Source organism: Triticum aestivum, chromosome 7A, assembly GCF_018294505.1.
Source record: "Triticum aestivum cultivar Chinese Spring chromosome 7A, IWGSC CS RefSeq v2.1, whole genome shotgun sequence".
Taxonomy (NCBI): domain Eukaryota; kingdom Viridiplantae; phylum Streptophyta; class Magnoliopsida; order Poales; family Poaceae; genus Triticum; species Triticum aestivum.
In genome coordinates, this window is record NC_057812.1 from 646,561,864 (window position 1) to 646,578,452 (window position 16,589).

General features: G+C 45.9%; 2 pseudogenes; both read left to right on the forward strand.

Moving 5' to 3' along the window:
* The first annotated feature begins 735 nt into the window (after window positions 1–735).
* On the forward strand, window positions 736–4,167 carry LOC123150042 (60 kDa jasmonate-induced protein-like; annotated as a pseudogene).
* Window positions 4,168–4,680: 513 nt separating this feature from the next.
* Window positions 4,681–5,712, forward strand: LOC123153638 (protein PELPK1-like; annotated as a pseudogene).
* The last annotated feature ends 10,877 nt before the right edge of the window (window positions 5,713–16,589 follow it).

The following is a 16,589-nucleotide window of genomic DNA, read 5'->3' on the forward strand; positions in this document are numbered from 1 at the left end:
CGCTTCCAATTGCCGCTGCTCTCCCCTGCATCAGCGATCGAGGCCCTCTTCCCCTTGGCCTTCGTCCTCCCCTGCATCGGCCGCCGTCGGATACCCCATCCCCGACTGTCGTCCTCACCCCGCAAACAGAAGGCACCCCCCCCCCCCCCCACACACAACAATGTTCCTTGTATTATACAGTACCTTTTATGGATGCATGCATATGAATACAGTCAGGGGCGAAGCTACGTATAGCTATCCGGTGTCACTGGCACCGGGTGCAATTTGCACGCACTTATTAGCTTAGTGTGTAGGCCATTCAATTGTTTGATACGTAGGCATGTGTTCTTCTATATGGACACCGGGTAATTTTAAGTCTGGATCCACCCCTGAATACAGTAGGATGGTGCAGCATATGTATGGGACTATGTAAGAACTTCATGCTTCTCTGTTATAAATACGATGGATGATGGCATGTCATAAGATGCAAATGCTTTGATGGGAGGATAGCAAGTTTGTATTTTTTGGAGCTAACTTAATTGTAATTTCTATAGATCTGTTTGGAGCCTGTCTGTATTTGATGATCTTTTGCACTTAGCAACAAACAAGATCTACAACAAAAACAAATAAACTATGATCAATCAGGACTTTAACATCATGTTCAACATACAGGGAGCTTTGAGATTTCAGCCACCAGCCTCCCCAAAAGCAAGTTCCAACCCAAAAAGAGAGGGCATTGTTGCTACGCAAGTCCCCATGGCAGCTGCAACTGGCTATGATGGCCCGAATGATGAGCAGTTGCATGCGTATGCCCTAAGGTATGCTGACACCATTCTATGGGAGCAATCTGGCGGAGGTTTTTGCCGTGCGTGTCCCTGATGCAGCCGCCTCCTCCCAAGGAAAGAGACTCCCGCCCTGTGGCATGGTCTGTATTGCTGGCGCATATTCATCTCAGTCTTCTGTGGTCTTCGCAAGGAGCCGCCATGACGACCCCGTCGCCCCACAACCTTGTGATTGGCAGGTGCAGATTCTTACCAATTATCCACTATACCGATCAACTCCATTTCAATCTTGATTCTTTTTTGTTTAGGGCTGAAGAAGAAATTGTATTATGCCACAAGAAAGATTTCTGCAACTCAAAATATGGAATGGCATAACTGAAATAATCCAACTGCGTATATAAACTTGGGCTCCTCTTTTCTTTGGACGTTTGTAACTCTGCACCTTTGGTGCGCCTCATATGGTTCTTGTACTGGACCTTTTGGTCTTCAGGCTTATGCCTGTTTGAAATATGCAAGGTAGAGCTATCTCTACCTTTTATTTTTTTAAAAAATATTATTTTATTTTATTTTCTTGTGAAGAAACTAGCAATGAATGTACTAGAACGCAAAGTAGACCATATCTGAATGTTCATGTTTAAGTGAAATATCAGTAGCCGGCGAGTGGGGATTATTGTTATCCACTCTGTTTGCTTGTTACTTCCCTAGACAAATGTTCGAGACTAAAATTGCATGTTTAGAAACCATCAAAGGTGCACTATCATATCTGTTGGTGCAGGCTTTCTTTCATCCAGTGTGTCCAAAGTATCTCTAATCAGGAAACTATACTGCTGAAGTAAATATAGTGTCATGACGATAGCACATTGTTGAAAATGAATCATGATGTTAAAGGAAGGTACATCTCCTTCAAAACACTGTATGCTGTAATGTGCAAACTCTCGATTGACTGAGAGCTAGCCATCTCTTTCTCTATTTATTCACCATTAGATCGCCTTGAAACTCGCCAGCTCCAGTGCCGAGCTACTCCCTGTGCTCTGGCAACAGGGTGTAGTGGCATGGCCAGTGGCTTCCTGGAGGTGCAACAGGGCGGTGGGCAAAGTTGGCTGGTAGGCTGGTTAGGAGGATGATGTTAGCATGCGATGGGACATGATGGTGGATCTGGCTTCGAAGCTGGTGGTGGCGACGAGAGATGAGACAACAGTAGGCGAAGTGGAGGCGAGGTAGGGCCAGGGAAGTGCACGTTGCCACATGGCTTGGTGGGTTAGTAGCGGTGCATTTGGCCTGGAAGGAAAGGGCGATGCGGGATGTATTGTGTGCGCTACACACTTCTCATGCAATCTTCATATCCACTAGCAAAGTTCACAAAATTTCTGGGAAGAAGTACATAGATTTCAAAACAACCCCCTCTGTAAACTAATATAAGAGCGTTTAGATCACTATTTCAGTGATCTAAACGCTTTTATATTAGTTTACGGAGGGAGTACTATATATTTGTTTAATTTGCCAGCTCGAATACATATTTATTTTGAGATTAAGAATAAGAAAATTCTGACTATTTCAGTTCTGAAAATTAGTTACAAATTTCTACCCCTGACATTTGATCTTGCAACTGCCAGCACAAGTTTGGAATTACATTTCCCTAAAAAATAAATGACAAAATCGACGACTTTTGCTGCTGGATATTTGTTTGGAAGTAGTACATAGATTTCAAAACACTGCATGGAAGATATTAGAGGGCGCATTTAAGGTTCAATGCTGGTACTACGAAAATTTATGATTTTTAAATTTTTATTAGTAATCAGAAATCAATTCGGCCATCAAGTGCTAATTAGCCAACAGAATCTTGTAGTTTCATCCGAGATGTCAACATTCCTGAACCCACCGTACCTAAGTATTTCAAATTTCTGAACTTGACAATTTCAATGAAATTTGAATCCTGCATGTAATACCTCCCTGGAGATAAAGTTTGGATGAGTTCTAACACTAGATGAGGGGTGAATCTGGCCATTGTATTAAGAGCTTAACGGCTCTGGGTAGCTGACTGCTCATTAGGAGCCCCAATCTATATACAGTGGTAACCACCCATCGTACCAGGCACTGCTTCGTTCCTTAGTCTGCAAAGCTAGTTATTAAGAGGACATGCTGGCTCTAAGTATATTCCTTGATTTATCCTGTTAATATGTGCAGAGAGTATTACAAACTTATTACTACAGTCGTGTGTTGATAATAGAAGAAAGAAAGCCTTTTGCCCTCAGCAACTGCTTTGCCAAGGAGAGATGATAAAGTTTTTGCAAAACAGTTGAGAACTCGAACGTCCATCTGGACTGGCTTCACTAGTAAATGGAACTAGAGAATACCCCGCGCGTTGCTGCGGGAATCAATTGCAATATATTTCAGTGATTTGATTGTTGAAGTTTCCATAGTTGAATTAATAATGTATGAACTAAAGCTAAAAAATATTATATATTGTATCTGATTATTGTGTACTTAGAAAATATTTTGAATGTGGCATAAGGTAATGAAAAACTTTTTTTCTTGCATGTTGAGTGGACCTTTGATGAGGTGACATGTGTGGTGAGGTGAAAGGTGTGCATGAGATCAACTAATAATGAAAAACTTTTTCCCATGCATGTAGTGGCGGGCCTTTGATGAGGTGGCATGTGTGCATGTTGAGATAAATATGATAGTGAGGATCAACTTATGTATATAGGATGGGCATAGTATATATTTGCTTAGTTAATCAGGTTTACATCTATTGAGACATAGTGTGGTACCTTTAATGAGGCAAATGTAAATCACTTCTATTTTCTATGGAACAGGGTAATCTTGTGCTAACTGGTCCTGGAAGAGCCATCTCAGCAGATGGACCTGTCGGTTCCGCATCCATCTTGATGACAACAGTCAAGATAGCTCTATTGAAGAAACCTGGAAGAAGAGTGTGCTTTTATACCGAGAGGACCCCACATTCGACAGGCCGTTATTAGATATTGCCAATACTCCTTATGGTCCCGTGGAGGTGACCTATGCCATCTTGAGCCAGGGAGTTGAATGCGAAGTTGCTGTGAGGCTTACCCATCGCGATGTAAAAGATCCTATCTGCCTTTTTGGGAGAATTGTCGCTCGCAGCGAGCTGTTTGATATTGGCTGCGTGCTTTTCTACAACGAAGATGTGAAGGGCATATGTGCACGATCAGGAGAACTGATTCCTTTGGCTGGACATCTGCTTGCGGTGCCATTGTACAAGGTGCTGGTAATTGAATTGGATCTGCACTCTGATTGTGGTGACGAGATTATGAGGGGAACACTAGAGTTTCATCCCTTGCCCGAAGGCGATCAAACGGCGCGTCTGATCAGCAAGAGTGGTACTCAAATCGAAGTGAAAATCTTCATTTCACAGTATTTTAGGTAGTGTGTTTGTTGCTCAGCTGGGTCACTTTAACAACATATGATCAAGACTCTGGATGCCTGTGTGCCCAGTCCCTTGTGTTGTATACTTGTATTACTACACAAGCTTCTTCTACTCTCATATTAATTCCGGGCCAAAGGTAAAATGTTTGCACAGTGACAGTATCCTGTGGTCGAATGTTAATATGATCTGATGAAATTCTAAGTTCATGTTGGTTTTTTAGGAGCTGTTCTAGTGTTTTTTACTACTACCGTTCCAACAAAGCAGTGACCTGACCTTTGTGCAGAATTTTGTTTGTTTGCTGGGCCAGATATTGGGTTCGAATTGTTGTTCTTGGTTAAACCTGGCAGAAATCGTGATGAATAAGAATTTCTACATGCCTTTTGGTTGGTAGAAGAACTGACCTCACAAAGGCTCAGCTCAACGTCGTTGCTCAAACTAGAAGCCAGGATGGCAGAGTAGGTGCGAGGGCTACTGGTGGCGAGGCACCGGGCGTGCGCCATGGTCCCATCAGCGATGGCTAGGCCAGAGCCGTTCTTCGCGTCTGCGCTGCAGCTGAGCAGCCAAGCCGACCAATTACCGGAACATGCATTGATTTGAGAGCAGAGTAGACACTAGAGCTTGAAATGTACATTGCGTATCACCGAAACATATCATCGCCCATGTCTAAATATACGCAGAGATTGATCACGCATAAGACCGAAGTCAGTAAACAACCACCGAGATGCAGGTGACCTACCAACAGGCCTCCAAGGCACCATAGTTTAGTCAGACTAGTTACTAAATTGAACTGTAAAAACGTCTTATATTATGTTAGTGTACGGAGCTTAGTAGTGTGCCCATCTGGATTTTGGAGTGCTATATATAGTATCAGCGTTCTCTTATCTCCCACCCATCATAGCAAGAAGTTGCCTCTGGCTGATCGATGCACACAGACAAGAAGCACACGGCATTGACCATGCTGGGCAAGAACACCATGTAGGGTGCCTGAACTCCCATCGCACCCTACTATGCCGAAGCGTGAACTGCCGCACCCTGCTGTGCCCCATGGTGCCAAAAGAGCCCAAAGTGCCACACGCCATAGTGCTAAAGTAGTCTGCAGTCCCGGACCCGTCGTGCCGGAGGTGTCAAAGCCCGAACTGCCGCCACACCCTACTATGCCCGAGCTCCCGAAGCCTAAACTACCGCATCCTGCTGTGCCAATGGAGCCTCAAGTGCCGCACCCTGTCGTGCCGGAGGTACCAAAGGAGCACGTACTGCCGCACTCGGTCATACTGGAGACACCAAGCCTCAAGTGCCACACCCCGTTGTGTCAGAGCCTCAGAGGTGCCAAAGGAGCACGAGCAGCTGCCGCCCCCTGCCATGCCAGAGTTACCGAAGCCTGAAATGCCACACCATTCCATGCCAAAGTAGCCCCATGTGCCTCACCCTGAGGTACCGGAGGTGCCTAAAGAGCCCAAGTTACCACAACCAGCTGTGCCAGAGGGCCTGAAGCTGGAAATGCCGCCGTTCCCCAAAGCTGAGCTGCCCCCGAAGCTTGAGCCATGATCGGACTACCGGCATCCGTGCATTGCACCCGTTATCTAAGTATTGAACTATCTACAATACATGTGGGTGAGTGTTTGAATTTTTTTTTAGGGAGTGAAGTGGGTGATTGTTATAGATGCAATGTGTGTTGTACATGTCGTTCGAGAGATTGCGTGGAAGTTCCTGATTGGAGCGTGTGTCTAGGTGGTGTTGGCGTGTTGCATATATTTGCACATGAATAAATATATTTCATGTTGGGAGGTTTTATATCGGATTTGTTTTTTTTTTCAAAACGGAGGCAAAAGATTTGCCTCATCATTTAATTAAGAGGAGAATAGAGTTTGATTGTTTACAACCCATGATAACACGCCACATGGCAACTACTCACGTACTAGAATGTCCCCTAGTTTTTTAGCTCCTGCCGTCACCCATAGTCTACCGTCGGTAAGAATGTTGTTGACTAGGATCGGCGGCGGCGCGCTCTTGTGACGGAAGATGCGTGCGTTCCTCTCGTTCCAGACGGTCCATGAAACAAGCATTGTGAGGGAGGCCATGGCCTTCCTATTGGGATATCCATGCCGGTCATGTTCGCCCACCATTCCTTGACGGAGGCTTCAAGGTGCCAACTGGAAGGGTCCATATGGTCGAGACTTAGCTTGTCGATGACCAGTCTCCACAACCTATTGGTGAAGCGGCACTTGAAGAAAAGGTGAGCCCCTGTTTCTTGCTTCCTCCCACAAAGAGGGCAATGGCCACAATTTTGCCACCCACGGTTGTCCAATCTATCCGCCGTCCAAATCCGGTCTTGTAAAGCAAGCCAAGCAAAAAACTTGACTTTTGGCGGTGCCCAAGCCTTCCACACCATTTGCTCCATGGGAGAATTAACCATGCCCAAGAATTGTGCTTTATAAGCGGAGGCGGCCGAGTATTGCCCGTTAGTTGTGTGCTTCCAGAAGATGTCATCTTCGGAGTGCTCGTCAAGAATGACGTCAAGTAAAAGCATCCAAAGGGTAAAAAATTCCCTTATGTGGTCAACGGATACCACAGTGTCTGACCTTATCTTTAAAATCCAAGCATTGTCCTTAATAGCTTCCCGCACCTTCCAGTTTTTTCTTGAGGAGGCCTCGTAAATGAGCGGTGCAATCTCCTTAGGCTTGCGCCCTAGCAACTATGGGGAGTCCCAGAATGGCGTTTTAGCCCCATTCCCCAAAATGATGGTGGTGGAAGCATAGAAGAATTCAAGGTCGGCCTCGTCGCATGGGTTTTCTGTGCCCACCCACATCTTGCTTGGTTCCTTCCATTCAAACCAAGGCCAGCGCAATCTCAGAGCCCGAGCAAATTTGTCAGTGTTCAGCACCCCTAGTCCTCCATATTGGATTGGACGGCAAACCACCTCCCAGTTGACCTTACACTTAGCCCCGGTGGTCTTGTCTGAACCCGACCATAAAAATGCCCGCTCCAGCTTGTTGACATTGTGCAGTGTGCCCGGAGGGACGACAAGCGGTGTGATAAAGTATATCACCTGGGAGGTGGTCAGAGACCTGACAATGGCCGTGCGGCCAATGGTAGTGATGTTTTGACCCTCCCAAGTAACCAGTTTGTTGGCAACCTTGTCCTCTAGGAATTGTAGGTCCACCTTCTTGAGTTGCCAGATCGAGAGCGGGAGGCCCAGGTATCTCATCGGGAAGGAGGTCCTAGTTGCAGGCAAACTCTGTAGGACATGGCCCAATCGGACACGGGAGCAGCGGATGGGTACAACTGAGCTTTTCTGGAAGTTGGTGCAAAGACCAGTCACCTCCACGAATCCCTTTAGAATTGCCGCCAGGTTGTCGACATCGCTCTTGATAGGGGCCATGAACACGGCTGCATCGTCCGCGTAGAGGGATGTTCTCGCCATGGCCCTCCTACCACGAATCTTGTGGAAGAGGCCCTTTCGTGTTGCGAGTTCTAGGATCTGTTGCAGGAGGTCGATTGCAATCACAAAAAGGAGAGGCGAAAGCGGGTCGCCTTGGCGGAGGCCCTGGCCATGTACAATCGTCGGCCCAGTCACCCCATTCAAAAGGATCCGTGAAGAGGAAGTGCAGAGAAGTGCGGCGATCCAATTCCGGACCTTGCTTGGGAACCCCTTTTTTTGGAGAAGCTCGAGAATAAACTCCCACTTGACCGAATCGAAGGCCTTCCGGATGTCCAACTTGAATAGGAGTGCGGGAGTTTTGCACCTGTGCAGTCGTCTCGCAAAATTCCGGACGTCACCGAAGAGTTTCTAAGTTTTCGCTACATTAATTATGCTCTTCGGACAATTAAGTTGTTCGTGTTTTGTATTGGTAGAGACGTCCTGAGAGCCCAAGTTTGGTAGGAAGCATAAGATAACGAAGTCTCTAACCAATTTCCTATGGCTTGCTCATCTCGACAGATGCTGGACAACGGAGCGTCTTGCTAACCGAGGTCTACTGCACCTGCCAGATGCGTGCTATGCGACCAAGATATCAAAACCATCCACCACCTGCTAGTTGGTTGTGTGTTCTCCTGGCAAGTTTGGCGCCAGGTTATGTCATGGTGCCGTTTCACCTCCATGCCATAGGATGGGACTTCGATCACCTCTCTATGAATGGTGGGCTGCAGCGACGGCGTCCTTCCATCCCAGCCTGCGTAAGGGCTTCACTTCCATTGTCCGTCTCTGCGCCTGGATGGCATGGAAGCATCGAAAAACATGCATCTTCGACGGCATGTAGTCCTCTCTCCCTGACCTCGTGCCATCCAGGACGAAGCGTGGGCATGCTCTAATGCCGGTGCCAAAGGGCTACAAATATTCGATGTAAACTGAACTCTAGTCTTGGGGCTGAGCATCACCCCTCATGCTCCTAGGGTCCGCCTCCATGCCCTCCTGTATACGTGGTTTGGCAACCGCTAAACTTGTATTTTTCCTTCTATCAATGCAATGATACGCTCTGCGCGTATTCGTGGAAAAATGATAACACCGGTTTATTACTTTTTATAATATTTTAAAAATACTTTTGGACTAATCTACGCATATGATTATTCAAGTTCTTTTCCTACTAAAAGTACTTAAAATAATATCGGCAGTCTAATCTGTAAAAGTTTTCTATACATACGTCCCAAATATCGCCTTCATATTTTACTATGGGTGCTTTCTAAAATAAGTTATGCATGTTTGTCCATGATAGAACAGTATTTTAGAAGTTAATACAAAAACTCGAAGAGGGCGTCTATCTTGACACAAAATCAATTGGTTATTTGTTTTCTTTCTTTTCTTAGTCAAGATGAATGTGAATGGTGGAGATATTTTTCATGCTCCAGATGATATTATTCAAGATGAGTGGAAAGCAATTTTTAATTTCACTTAACGAACAAAAGAATATGATTTGTATAACCTTGCATCAAATTTTTTTATAACCTTTGACGGAACAACTACGAAAATAGGCACACAAGTACATCATTATGCCAACATAATAAAAAAAATCTCTGTTACATATACTTGCCGAAAGTATATGTTCACCAAACTGGTATACACAAATACTACAGAGATGATTACAAAGGAAGGCAATCAGCGAATGCCAACTTTAGGAAACATAGAAAACTACAAATTATTACATATCCAGGTCTGGAGCTTCTGTGCCTTTGCTTGTTTTGCTCTAATAAGAGCGCCACTTCCAGTCCCTGATTCAGGTAGTAGAGCCACGGAGGGATGTGTGGGGCAGCTTGTCTGAAGATCTTATCATTTCTATTGGACCAAATACCCCAACAGCCCATAAGTACAATGTCCATAGCCATCTCAGCCAAGGAAAAACAAATTTCATCATAACTTTGAGATGCCTCTTTTCTTGGTAGGGATGATTGTATTCCAGCATGCTCTTGCAAACTAGTTGTCAAACTTTACATGTAAAACGATTGCAACTCACTCTGCCTAATTTCTTGGCTCCATCTGATGTTGCGGTTGGGGAGATTGAGTGTTCTTGGGTGGCTTCGAACATCATGATGATGGAGCACGCCATGTCCAACTTGGTGGCATGCAGGGGCGGACCCAGGACGAAAATGTCCCGGTGTCCCATGTAGTGATTGCTTTTATTCAAGGGGGGAAATCGGGGCAGACTCTCTCAGCAGCTATAGCATAGCGGGTAATTTTTCATCGGGAATAGATGATATTTGGATGTTTTTGCTGAATTTGAGAATTTCATAGCAGTTGCCACATTGTAGTGACCACGCCGGAGACTCCCCTACAGCAATTGCAGCGCTATCATGAAGATTTAGCAGACAGTTTACAATCATACTTGCAGTACATGGTTTGCATAAAAATAACACTCAACAATTTAAAACGGACGGTAGTAAAAATGCTTGCCAAAATAGCAAAATGAAGTGTTTAACTAGAAATACTAATTGATTATATATATAGAAAAATTCAAACTAAGGAAACAGAGATGATTGGTTTTCATGGAAAATCACCATGAAAACCTGAAAAAGCAGAGTGATCCAATTCTCAAATAGATGTAAATCAGAATAAAATTTTGGAATATCATAGTGATCCAAATCTGAAACAGATGGGAACCACTCCTCAAATTTGGATAAGTACCATAACCTAATTCTCAATTGTAAGACCTTTGAGGTTCAAAACCCTAGCCGAGGCTTGGACTTCAAAAAGATGAGGGAGTTACCTTGCCTTGATATTTTCTCCACTAATCCAGCCATCTAGGGAAAAAGTCAGCATGCCGCCATGCGATGGTGAGCCACGGGTTGTCCCATAGGACGAGGACGAGGCCATGAGGATTCGCTGGAGGAGGGGAGAAACCAAAAGACAATATGCGCACATACACACAAAGCCGATCAATCGATCAGCTTTTCTTTGGGTCGATCGATCAGATGGGCTGCATATGGGCCAGTAGATGGGTTGCGCGAGCGCTCAGTCGCTGGTGGCCTCTCGCCGGTGTCCAACAACAGATTTTACCGGTGTCACGTGCCTACATGGGCTATAAATATAACATAATTGGAACGATTACCCGGTGTCCTGTGACACAGGTTGCTTGTACGTAGGTCACTGGCATGTTCAGCCGCACCTACAGTTTTTAACCTGCAGAACACCATGATGGACCTACATGATTCCATGTGCGCTGCTGCGGGATCTTGATTGTGTTAGTTGCATACAAAAAATACATGCAAGAGAGTTGATGAGGCGGCATGTTTTGCATTTTTTTAAGAAAAGGGGTATTACCCCGGCCTCTGCATCAGAAAGATGCATACGGCTCATAATTAAAAAACAAAAGCAGTCACAAAAATCTCCAACATCTGAAGGTACGAAAAGAAAACAAGCTGCTCAAGCGAGCCTAATCAAGAAGCCACAACCGGCTGGCAAATAAAATAGGAGCACTACATGCCTATCCTATTACATGACCGCCATCCAAACCGGTTGAAAATACCCCGAGCTACCATCTCCCATCGGGTAGACGCAGTAGCCAAACGCCTCCTGGCCTCCGTCGGAGTGAGTAACGACCACATACGGATCAATGCTGTGGCCCTGAAGATAACCTGCAAAAAGTGAAAGTTTGTTTTTCTGTTAAAAACCAAATCATTTCTGCAGTTCCATACTGCCCATAACAAGGCACACACTCCGACACGAATGTGTCTTGCTACATCCAAGTTAACCCCATCAAGCCATGTTCCAAATAACATATTGATAGAGGTAGGTGGAGTAATATTAAAAGCAATATGAATCGAACGCCAAAGAATCTTAGCCAGCGGACAATCTAGAAAGAGGTGCCTTATAGTTTCGTTACAATCACAAAAGCTACACCTAGCAGAACCCATCCAATTGCGTTTTGCCAGGTTGTCTTTTGTCAAAATGACTTGTTTATGCACAAACCACATAAACACTTTGATACGCAAAGGTACCTTAACTTTCCAGACGTGCTTCGAGCAAGGAATGACACTAGTGTTTATGACATCCAGATACATGGATTTGACCGAGAACCTGCCGTCCTTAGTCAGTTTCCAAAACAATCTATCTGGCTGCTGAGACAGCTGGACATCCATCAACCTTCGTACAAGATGAAGCCATGCCTCCCAACGATGGCCTACTAGCGTCCTCCGAAAGCTAATATTGAGAGGCGTGGGCTGTAAGACAATTGCAACATAGGCTTCTCGACGTTGAACAATGTTATACAGAGTAGGATATTGAAGTGCCAGAGGCGTCTCCCCAAGCCACGTGTCCTCCCAGAACCTCATGTTAGCCCCATCACCGACTAAGATTTTTGCCCTGTTAAAGAAGAGGGGCTTGACTCTCATCAACCCTTTCCAAAACGGAGAATTAGTCGGGCGCACAGTCACCTGAGCCAAAGTTTTAGCCTGAAGATACTTATTTCGCAGAATCTGAGCCCATGTGGCCTCTGTCTCGGACGAGAGTTTAAATAGCCACTTGCTAAGGAGACATCTATTCTTGATCTCTAGATTTTCAATGCCTAGACCGCCTTGGTCCTTCGGCCTACAGATGATATCCCATTTTGCAAGCCTATACTTTCGTTTCAACTCATCATTCTGCCAAAAGAAACGAGATCGATAAAAGTCTAACCTCTTCCTGACCCCCACCGGGACCTCAAAAAAGGATAAAAGAAACATGGGCATACTGGTTAAGACCGAATTAATCAGAATTAATCGACCTCCATATGACATGAGCTTCCCTTTCCAACAGCTCAGTTTCTTTTCAAAACGATCCTCGATGCACTTCCACTCCTTGTTCGTCAGCTTACGATGGTGAATGGGTATACCTAGGTATGTAAACGGTAGTGAACCCAACTCACATCCGAACAATTGCTTATACGCCTCCTGGTCCTCATTAGCTCTTCCAAAGCAAAACAGTTCGCTCTTATGGAAGTTAATCTTGAGTCCAGATAATTGTTCAAATAAGCACAACACAAGCTTCATGTTCCTTTCTTTCGCCAAGTCATGCTCCATAAAGATGATAGTATTATTGGCATACTGCAGAATGGATATACCACCATCAACTAGGTGCGGAACCAAGCCCGAAACCTGCCCCGCATCCTTAGCCCGACCTATTAAAATGGATAACATATCAACCACTATGTTAAATAGAATCGGTGACATGGGATCTCCTTGCCTTAGTCCTTTGTGTGTCTGGAAATAGTGACCTATATCATCATTCACTTTAATCCCTACACTCCCTTTTTGCGTAAAGGACTCAATCTGGTCTCGCCAGGCCTTGTCAAATTCTTTCATACGCAACGCCTGTTGAAGGAAAGGCCATTTAACTTTATCGTATGCTTTTTCAAAATCCACTTTAAAAACCACACCATCTAGTTTTTTTGAGTGAATCTCATGGAGCGTTTCATGCAAGACGACCACCCCTTCAAGGATATTTCTGTCTGGCATGAAAGCGGTCTGGGACGGTTGCACAACTAAATGCGCAATCTGCGTGAGTCTGTTCGTCCCAACCTTGGTGAAAATTTTGAAACTGACATTAAGCAAACAGATAGGCCTGAACTGCTCAATGCGAATAGCCTCTGTCTTCTTAGGAAGAAGAGTTATCGTTCCAAAATTGAGCTTGAACAAATGAAGCTGGCCATTGAACAAATCATGAAACATCGGCAATAGGTCACCCTTAATAAAATGCCAGCACTTTTTGTAGAACTCCGTCGGAAACCCATCTGGTCCTGGCGCTTTATTGTTCTTCATTTGTGAAATGGCCTCAAACACCTCTTTCTCCGTAAAAGGAGCAGTCAAAAACTCATTCTCTTCCGTCTCAAGTTGGGGAACATCCTCAACTCTTGACTCATCCAGGGACACAAAACTCTCTTCCGGAGATCCAAACAACTGCTTATAATAGTTGGTAATGTAAACTTTCAGGTTTTCCTGACCAACTATCGTCCCTTCATCTTGTTCTAATTGAAAAATTCTCTTCTTACGATGCTTTCCATTAGCAATCATATGAAAGAATTGAATGTTGTCCTCTCCTTGGACAACCTTACGAACCTTAGCTCTCAAAGCCCGTTTCAATTCCTCCTCGCGGAGAAGCTCTTTCAACCTTAACTCGGCCTCCACTTTAGACTCCAGCTCGGAAGTATCTAAAATAGAGGTTTCAGCTTTTAACTCAAGGGAATGAATAATCATAAGGAGTCTTTCCTTCTCAGCCTTATATATCCCATTCGTGTGCTTAGCGCATCCACGAAGGAACCTTCGAAGATGACGAATCTTGCACTGCCACCGCTCAATGGGTGACCTTCCCCCCGAGTCTTTAGCCCACTCTCTAGCTAACAACTCAATAAACCCTTCTCTTTCAAACCAGGCAAGTTTGAAGGAGAAAATATTCTTATTACCCGTATGAGTTTGAGCTCCAGAGTCGACTAGTAACGGTGTGTGATCCGAGATACCTCATGTCAATGCCTGCACCGTTACCAGAGGAAACTTCTGTTCCCAATCGACGCTCGCCAAAACACGATCGAGCTTCTCAAAAGTCGGAACCGGTATCGAGTTTGCCCAAGTGAATTTCCAACCCGAAAGCTCTATATCTCTGAGATCCAAGCTTTCTATGATAGTATTGAACATAAACGACCATCTGCCGTCAAAGTTGTCATTATTCTTTTCCTCCTTTCTTCGAATAATGTTAAAATCCCCACCCACTAAGACGGGTAGTTGCTCGTTACCGCAAACACGGACCAAATCAGCCAAGAAATCTGGCTTGAGTTCTGGTTGCGCAGCCCCATAGACTGCCACCAAAGCCCAATCAAAACCATCCGCTTTAGTTCTGACCCGAAACTTTACCGCAAACTCACCCAACACTACACTCCGAACCTCCAACGTTTCACACTTAACCCCAAGTAAAACCCCACCGGATCTTCCTCGAGGTGGGAGGCAGTGCCAGTCAAAATCAACCCCCCCAGATAAGGTACTAAGAAATTGTGGAGAAAAAATACCTCGTCCAGTCTCGGACAAAGCAATAAAGTCTAAATGATGTTCAAGAGAAGCCTCTTCTAGAAACCGTCTTTTAGCCAAGTCTTTAAGACCTCTGCTGTTTCAAAAGATGCCTCTCATATTTCATCATGAAATTTTTTTAGAGGTACGGATTCTAGCACTTCTACGCACAGCCGACGCCGGATAAACCTTTCGTTTCCAGGTCCGTTTAGGCTTAACGCGAACATCAGAAGGTTCGGCACGTTCGGATTGAGCCTCTACCACCAAAGACTCATCCTCAAGGTTAGATGTTTCAGGGAGGCCATACTCATCCTCCTCCTCCGCCTCCTATACCGCAGGATCAAGATCAGCACACAAACCATCTAGAACTCTAACCCCAAGCGCATCAATCTCCGATTCATTCATCGGCCTAACCGCCGCCATGTTACGAATCAATTCTAACGCTCGTTCAGCTTCCAAATCTAGCATATCATTAACAGACTTAGAAATCTCTAGATCATTATTACCAAGAGATACTCCTAATTGGTTAGTATTTTGCACAATCTCATCATTGGTAAAATGCATAATAGGATTAGACTTGTTAACAGACATACCAGTCGAAAGCTCGATGTCACGCAACTTGGCCGCCCTCAACGCGCACCTGAGCCGCATGTCATCAACATCCGGCTGCTCCTGCAGTCTCCCGCTGACCCGTCTCCCTGCAGAGACAGGATCCGGGATCCCACCAAAAGCGATGACCTCCTCGCGAGAAGCTACGCTGGGGAAAGAGCCTCCTGCCCGTCCCCCAACAGCGGTGACCAGCGTCGGGGCCACCGGAGCAACATCCAACGGCGACAAGAGCTCCCAGGGCCCATCGACGGCACCCCGCCGACGCCCGCGACCGGTGATCTCGGCCCGCCCTCCAGAGCAACAGAAGAGGAAAAGACGGCCTCCTGCGCGCCCGCTCCCCCACAAACTGGCGACCTCACCAAGGGGGCCGCGCCGACCCTTGGGACCGCCAGCGTAAAAGGCCCAGAGGGCCGAGCCTCCTGCTCATCATCTCCTCCCATGACCACCGGCTCGGCCGCCTCAGCCCGTGCCGAAGGAGAGGAAACAACCGAGGGCGGGACATCCTGCCCCGAAGCACCTCCGCCCTCAGCAGACCTCGATACCCGCAAACTGAGCACCGGAGTAGCAGAACGGACCCTGTCACACGACACCCTCGGCGGAGCCGAGAACGCTCCAAAAGAGCCAAGCTGAAGAGTGGTAGTCGGAACTGTGCTGGAAGTCCCAACAGGGGCGGAGTCACCATTATCAGACTGCCCCGAAGGCCCCTTAGCCTTGTCATCATCACTCTTAGCTATATCATCCTGGTTCCCTGAACCCCCTCCTCCCTCAGAAGTGTCCATGGGGTTATCATCCTCAAACTCATTGAAAAGATCAGGATCCTCATACTCAACATCCAACTGATATAGAACACCCGCGTAAGTCCAAGGCACCACGTCTGGCAAGAACTGAATATTGGCTACACTGACAAGCAGCCATGCCACCCCATGAGCCCGAGTGAACTGCATATCCACCTGCTCAGTCCTGCCAATCAAAGAACCCAGGCTCCAAGTGACCAAGAAGCTGTCCAGAGGGTCAAAGGGAGCACCAGAGAAACGAACCCAAATCTGAGTTAAAGGCGTGCCTTGTGGCTCTTTCTTGTTTCACTTATCAAACTCAAGCACATAACTAGTCCCTGTGACCCTGCTCATACCGAACTTGAGAATCCTCACCTGATCCTCCTTAGACGGAAAATCCACTTTGTAAGAGTTACCGGTGAGCTTAAGTAAGGACCACTGAAAATTACCCGGAGCGAGCTCTCTTAACTGCTAAATGATCTGAGCTTCGGTCAACGGCCCGTGAACCACCTTCACCACACCGGGGAAGGACGTTTCCACTATGGGCACAGAAGGCTCCGCAGAAGGAGACTCAAAAAACAT